Here is an 8,437-nt window from a genome sequence, read left to right as displayed (position 1 = left end):
AAGCATGGATTCTTAGCCACTGGACCACCAGGAAATTCCCTGTAAACACTTTTTAAAAATGATAATACCATTTGATATATGTATACCATATTTCTGGTACGATATTGGTATATCACACCACTGTTTTTCCTTTCTGAAAAGAATTAGCAAAGAAACACTCCTTTTTATATTGAGATATAATTTACATAGAGCATTGTTGAAGTTTAAAGTATATGTGTTCATTTGATACATTTATATAATGCAATATGATGACAATGAAGCTTTAGCCAACACCTCTGTCATGTCACATAATTATAATTTCTTTTTTTATGGTTAGAACATTTCAAATCTAGTCTCTCAGCAATTTTGAAGTATAAAAGCATTATTGACTATAATCATTATACTCTGCATTAGACATGTAAAACTTATTATCTTCTAATTGTAAGTTTGCATCCTTTAACCACATCTCCCCAGTTCCTTACCCTTTGGCCACTGGGCACTAATTATCTGAAAAATCTGAAGAATTATTGAATACATTCATTTTCCTTTTTTTCTCCCTTTTAAGAATTGAAGGGGACATATGTATACATATGGCTGATTCATGTTGATATATGGCAAAAACCAACACAATACTGGAAAGCAATTATCCTCCAATTAAAAATGAATACAATTTTTTAAAAGAAATAAAAGAACTGAATCCTTAAAAAACTAAAAATATCAACAGAGCTACCATATAACCTAGCAATCTGGGAATTCCTGGGCATATACCCAGAGAAAACCATAATTCAAAGAGATATATGCAGTCCAATGTTCATGGCAGCACCATTTACAATAGCTAGGATATAAAGGCAACCTAAATGCCCAGCAACAGAGGAATGGATAACGAAGACATGGTACATATATATAATAGAGTATTACTCAGCCATAAAAAAGAACAAAATAATGCCATTTGCAGTACCAGAGATGGACCTAGGGGGACTTCCCTGATAGCTCAGTTGGTAAAGAATCCGCCTGCAATGCAGGATGCCCCAGTTCAATTCCTGGATCGGGAAGATCCTCTGGAGAAGGGAAAGGCTACCCACTGCAGTATTCTGGCCTGGAGAATTCCATGGACTGTATAGTCCATGCGGTTGCAAAGAGCTAAGCACGACTGAGTGACTTTCACTTTCTTTCTTTCAGATGGGCATAGAGATTGTCATACTGAGTGAAGTAAGTTAGACACAGAAAGACAAATATCATATGATATCACTCATAGGTGGAATCTAAAAAAAGAGAGGTATAAATGAACTTATGTACAAAACAGCAGTAGAGTCACGGATACAGAAGACAAACTTAGGGTTACCAGGGGATGGTAGGGGCAGGGATAAATTAGGAGACTGGGCCTGACATACACACTCTACCATACATAAAATAGATAACTAATAAGAATTTGCTATATAGTATAGGGAATTCCACTCAATACTCTGTAATGGCCTATATGAGAAAAGAATCTAAAAAAATGGATATATGTCTATGTATAACTGAATCACTTAGCTGTGCACCTGAAACTAACACAACATCGTAAATCAACTATATTCCAATAAAATTTTTAAAAAATAGAACTGAGGAAATACTATCAGATCAGATCAGATCAGTTGCTCAGTCGTGTCCGACTCTTTGCAACTCCATGAATCACAGCACGCCAGGCCTCCCTGTCCATCACCAACTCCCGGAGTTCACTGAGCCTCACGTCCATCGAGTCGGCGATGCCATCCAGCCATCTCATCCTCTGTCGTCCCCTTTTCCTCCTGCCCCCAATCCCTCCCAGCATCAGAGTCTTTTCCAATGAGTCAACTCTTCGCATGAGGTGGCCAAAGTACTGGAGTTTCAGCTTCAGCATCATTCCTTCCAAAGAAATCCCAGGGCTGATCTCCTTCAGAATGGACTGGTTGGATCTCCTTGCAGTCCAAGGGACTCTCAAGAGTCTTCTCCAACACCACAGTTCAAAAGCATCAATTCTTCAGCGCTCAGCCTTCTTCACAGTCCAACTCTCACATCCATACATGACCACAGGAAAAACCATAGCCTTGACTAGACGAACCTTTGTTGGCAAAGTAATGTCTCTGCTTTTGAATATGCTATCTAGGTTGGTCATAACTTTCCTTCCAAGGAGTAAGCATCTTTTAATTTCATGGCTGCAGTCACCATCTGCAGTGATTTTGGAGCCCAGAAAAATAAAGTCTGACACTGCACTGTTTCCCCATCTATTTCCCATGAAGTGGTGGGACCGGATGCCATGATCTTCGTTTTCTGAATGTTGAGCTTTAAGCCAACTTTCTCACTCTCCACTTTCACTTTCATCAAGAGGCTTTTTAGTTCCTCTTCACTTTCTGCCATAAGGGTGGTGTCATCTGCATATCTGAGGTTATTGATATATCTCCCAGCAATCTTGATTCCAGCTTGTGTTTCTTCCAGTCCAGGGTTTCTCATGATGTACTCTGCATATAAGTTAAATAAGCAGGGTGACAATATACAGCCTTGACGAACTCCTTTTCCTATTTGGAACCAGTCTGTTGTTCCATGTCCAGTTCTAACTGTTGCTTCCTGACCTGCATACAAATTTCTCAAGAGGCAAATCAGGTGTTCTGGTATTCCCATCTCTTTCAGAATTTTCCACCGTTTATTGTGATCCACACAGTCAAAGGCTTTCGCATAGTCAATAAAGCAGAAATAGATGTTTTTCTGGAACTCCCTTGCTTTTTCTATGATCCAGCAGATGTTGGCAATTTGATCTCTGGTTCCTCTGCCTTTTCTAAAACCAGCTTGAACATCTGGAAGTTCACGGTTCACATATTGCTGAAGCCTGGCTTGGAGAATTTTGAGCATTACTTTACTAGCGTGTGAGATGAGTGCAACTGTGTGGTAGTTTGAGCATTCTTTAGCATTGCCTTTCTTTGGGATTGGAATGAAAACTGACCTTTTTCAGTCCTGTGGCCACTGCTGAGTTTTCCAAATTTGCTGGCATATTGAGTGCAGCACTTTCACAGCATCATCTTTCAGGATTTGGAATAGCTCAACTGGAATTCCATCACCTCCACTAGCTTTGTTCATAGTGATGCTTTCTAAGGCCCACTTGACTTCACATTCCAGGATGTCTGGCTCTAGGTCAGTGATCACACCATCATGATTATCTGGGTCGTGAAGGTCTTTTTTGTACAGTTCTTCTGTGTATTCTTGCCATCTCTTCTTAATATCTTCTGCTTCTGTTAGGTCCACACCATTTCTGTCCTTTATCGAGCTCATCTTTGCATGAAATGTTCCTTTGTTATCTCTGATTTTCTTGAAGAGATCCCTAGTCTTTCCCATTCTGTTGTTTTCCTCTATTTCTTTGCATTAATCACTGAAGAAGGCTTTCTTATCTCTTCTTGCTATTCATTGGAACTCTGCATTCAGATGTTTATATCTTTCCTTTTCTCCTTTGCTTTTTACTTCTCTTCTTTTCACAGCTCTTTGTAAGGCCTCCCCAGTCAGCCATTTTGCTTTTTTGCATTTCTTTTCTATGGGAATGATCTTGATCCCTGTCTCCTGTACAATGTCACGAACCTCATTCCATAGTTCATCAGGCACTCTATCAGATCTAGGCCCTTAAATCTATTTCTCACTTCCACTGTATAATCATAAGGGATTTCATTTAGGTCATACCTGAATGGTCTAGTGGTTTTCCCTACTTTCTTCAATTTCAGTCTGAATTTGGCAATAAGGAGTTCATGGTCTGAGCCACAGTCAGCTCCTAGTCTTGTTTTTGCTGACTGTATAGAGCTTCTCCATCTTTGGCTGCAAAGAATATAATCAATCTGATTTCAGTGTTGACCATCTGGTGATGTCCATGTGTAGAGTCTTCTCTTATGTTGTTGGAAGAGGGTGTTTGTTATGACCAGTGCATTTTCTTGGCAAAACTCTATTAGTCATTGCCCTGCTTCATTCTGTATTTCAAGGCCAAATTTGCCTGTTACTCCAGGTGTTTCTTGACTTCCTACTTTTGCATTCCAGTCCCCTATAATGAAAAGGACATCTTTTTTGGGTGTTAGTTCTAAAACCCAAATACTGTAGATGTACATAAATAAGCCAATTTAAAATGTTAAGGGGGAAAAAAAAAAAAAAAAACCTTTTGGTGCTGATATTTAACCTCTAGTTCAAATCACATATCGACTGGATAAGTGCTACAGAAAACAGCACATAACAACATAGAGAGGGAAAACTCTTTGACTATAAACTTCAACTTGGACAAAGTCTAGCTTGTCCAAGAGTGTAATATGATTCTTCCTCTATACGAATGTGAAGGATTTTCCAGGAAAATAATTTAGAACACTTCTTCCTATCTCCAGAGAGAATTAATAAATTTGATAATAAAGACATTCTGTTCTTCTTAACTTGCTGAGACTAACAAGTGCTTTTATAAACCTAAAAGAAAAGAACTCAAGAATTCCCACAGAAGAAACTGGACTCTTGATGCTTCAAATGTACTGACCTTTAAGAAAACTCTTCACACATAAAAACTTCCAATTCAGAAACTGACAGGCTTAGGTAGTCAAATGCTTGGATTCTAGGTTACAACGAAAGATTTTGGAATCTTAGCTGCAAACCATTAGTTGTAAAGGGTTGTAAAAAGACAGAAATGAAAATAGATATCAAGCTAGCACCAGTAATCATACACAAAAATATCTGTGAAGTATTTTTAACATTTTAAAATAACTATAAAAGAATTAATATATAATTCTATTTATCTAATATTCCTAATCAAGATGAATCCTCACACAAATCAGAGTGATTCAATAAATTTGGTTTTAAAAAAGCTAAATCTCAACTATATTTCAATTAAAAAAATGTTTAACTTATTTCATATTCAGAATCCCCTTCAAAACAAAGCTAAGTGTCTTCTTCCTGATTTTAGCAACATTGCATTATATGAAGTGAAAGTGAAAGTCACTCAGTCATGTCCGACTCTTTGCGACCCCATGGACTATACAGTCCATGGAATTCTCCAGGCCAGAATACTGCAGTGGGTAGCCTTTCCCTTCTCCAGGGGATCTTCCCAACCCAGGAATCAAACCCAGGTCTCCCACATGCTTTACCAGCGGATTCTTTACCAGCTGAGCCACTGGGAAGCCCAATAATACTGGAGTAGATAACCTATCCCTTCTCCAGCAGATCTTCCCGACCCAGGAATGGAACCTGGGTCTCCTGCATTGCAGGCAGATTCTTCATTGCATTATATAAATGCAACAATTTTTAAAGAAGTTAAAATGAAGAGATCCAGGGACTACCCTGATGGCCCAGTAGTTTAGAATCTGCCTTCCAATGCAAGGGACGTGGGTTCAGTCCCTGGTGGGAGAACTATGATCCCACATGCTGTGGGGCAACCAAGCCCACATGCCACAGCTACTGCGCCCGTGTACCCCAACTACTGAGCCTGCGGAGTGGAGAGCCAGTGTTCCGCAACAAGAGAAGCCTGCCCAGCACAATTAGGGAAGCCCCTGTGCGCCACAACTAAAGAAAGCCTGCAGCACCACAATGAAAAGCCCACTCACCACAAGGAAGATGCAGCGCAGCCAAAGGTTTTAAAATAAAATAGACTGAAGTGATCCAGAAAAAGTTAAAATGCTTGGTAACCATAAAAGTTTATTTTTAATTGACTATAACATATAAATGTATTTATTCTTCATAATGCTTAGATTATGGAGATAGATTAAACAAAAATCCAGGCAATGAAATGTCTTATAAGATTAACTTGAAAACTAATGTTTAAAGCTTTAGTGTGGTCATCTTTCATTATTTAATGTATGTGCATGCATCCAGATGTGTACATACTGAAATCCATTAAAACTATTTGATTTTAAACATAGAAACTTTGTGTAGTAGAGGACTGGGAACTCAGAAAGAAAAGTGGTCTTTGAGGATATGATTTGTTCTCAAACATGAGGGTATAAAATGTTATTTACTTTCTGCATGTTCTACCCAGATGGCAAAAGTTTGTTTGTTTTTCTCACCCTACCCAAATACAATCACTCAAAAGGGACTGTTAACTTTCTTGTTTTCATGCTGATTTTGCATACTTCAAAACTGTAAATGATTGTAATTAAACAGAACAATAAGGACTTCCACAGTTGTAAAGTGGCCAAAATTATTATTAATCTTCTTCATGTTACTTTAGTTACTGTATTTTTTCCTGGCTAGTAACGCAGACAAGGCTGGGGCCACTTCTTTTTGGGGACATCTGTGTTATTAACTGGAAACTCTTGTTAAGGTTGCCCTTCTCTGAGATGGGCCACAAACACAAAGATTCGAAGTAATAAAATCATCAAGATGTTCTTTTATACCCAAATTATAATCGGAACTTCCTAGATGACCACTAGGTAGCACCAAAGGCCTGCTCCTCCGCTTTGTAACCTGTTGCAAATCACTCACAAAAAAGATGTCAGAAATACTTAGGTATATTTGATATCCTTTAAATTGTTCAGTCACTATTTCTTCAAATATTTTTTCTATCCTTTTTTTTCTTATCCCCATCTGGGACATCAATTACACATTCGTTGGACTGCTTAATATTCTCTCACATGTCTCTTCATTTTTCTTGTCTTCTTGTTTTTCAAATTGATTCTTGAAACTGAGTCCATAAATTCTTTCTTCTGCCATCTCCTGTATGCTATTGAGCCCATCTAGCAAATTTATTTCAGTCATTATATTTTTCAGCTCTAGAATCTTTGTTTTTTGTTGTAGTTTCTATATCTCAACTGCAATGTTCTCATTCATTGATACATATTCTCCTTTAATTCTTTGAAAATTTTCCTTTAATTCTTTGAACACACCTACAATAGACGTCTTTAAGTCTTTGTCTGCTAAATCTTATATTTGGGCCCACTCAGAGTCAGTCTTTATTGACTGCTTTTCCTCTATCTCTGGGTCTTGCTTTTCTGTTTCCTCTCAATGGTTAGTATTTTGGGTTGAAAATCAGACATTATAGAAAATATGGTGATTCTGAAATCTGATACGTTCTGATTACTGAGTTTTGATTATAGTAGACAGTTAACTTACTTGAACCGAAACTGCAAACTTTGCGTTGCTAGTGGTATGCAGCAACTTATGTATCTACTTTGTTTTTATGGCTATCCACTTATATTTTTAGCCTGACCCCCTGTGGAGTCTCCCATGTGTCTGCATAATTTGACAGTCTACTAAGAATTTGGACATAGGTGAAGCTCCACCTTTCCTTGCCTCTAAGGTTTCACACCTAACTACCAGCTGTCCTGCTGGCATTGAGCTCTATCTATTGGCACTTCAAGTCCCTGGGCTTCAGTTTTCTGCTGCTTCATCTAAGCACAGATGGGAATACATTCAGTTAAAAAAGAAAAAAGCACTGCTAAGTATATATCCAAAAGAACTGAAAGAGGTGCTCAAATCAGTACACGTGCATGCATGTTCATAGCAGTACTGTTCACGATAGCACGAAGGTTGAGACAGCCCAAATGTCCATCAGTGGATGAATGGGTAAACAAATAGTATACACAGGCAAAGCAATATAATTTGGCCACTAAAAAAGGAATGAAGTACTGGTATCTGTTGCAACATGGATGACTGTGAAACCATTGGTTGTTGTTTCAGGAGCTCTGAGGAGCTCCAGTATCATAGTCCTTTATGTCTCAGTAAAGAAAGAATTCAGCAAGAGGCAAAGTGATAGATAACAAGTGATTTATTAGAATAGGAAGCTTATGAGGTTTACAAGAAGGTTGGTGAGAAATGTCATGCCCCAAGAATTTACCGAGCTACAGTTTTATAATCAAAGGAAAAGTGGGGAGGGGGAAAAGAACTTCTTTGTCTTTCTTGAGTAGATGTCATGCTTCCATCATCAGTTCCTCCTCCAGGTTGGGCAGAGGAGTTTTCTTGTCCCTCCATGGTCAAGCTAGGTCCACAAATTATTGTTTTTGTGTGTGCAGAGAGCATGGCCTAGGGCTCATTAACTAACTGAGCTCACTGGGCAGGATGTGGGGCTCATGTCACCATTGTTTTATTGTTTGGGGGCATGTCACATGTTTCTGCTGCATGGTTTTGTTGCTAAACAAGCCTGTTTGGTTTTGTGGTTAAGCAAACCTGCTCTCTTGACTAATTATTAACTTACAGAGGTCTCCTATATTTTTTTCTACCTGTAATCCCCTAGTGGGATTAATTATTTAATGATCTACTCTGTCCCTTTATTACTTTGTCCCTATCAACTGTAAGTGAAATATTATGCTAAGTGAAAGAAGCCAGACAAAAAGGCCACATATTACATGAATCCATTTATATGAAATATCTGGAATGCATAAATCCATAGAAGTAGAATATAGATTGGTGGTTGCCAGGGGCTGGGGGAAGGGGAGGGTAGACTGAGTAGAAACTGCTTAGTGAGTAAGAAGTTTTACTTTGGAGAGACGGAAATGTTTTG

This window comes from Bos indicus x Bos taurus, chromosome X, assembly GCF_003369695.1.
Source record: "Bos indicus x Bos taurus breed Angus x Brahman F1 hybrid chromosome X, Bos_hybrid_MaternalHap_v2.0, whole genome shotgun sequence".
Classification (NCBI taxonomy): domain Eukaryota; kingdom Metazoa; phylum Chordata; class Mammalia; order Artiodactyla; family Bovidae; genus Bos; species Bos indicus x Bos taurus.
This window is presented reverse-complemented; position numbering follows the sequence as displayed.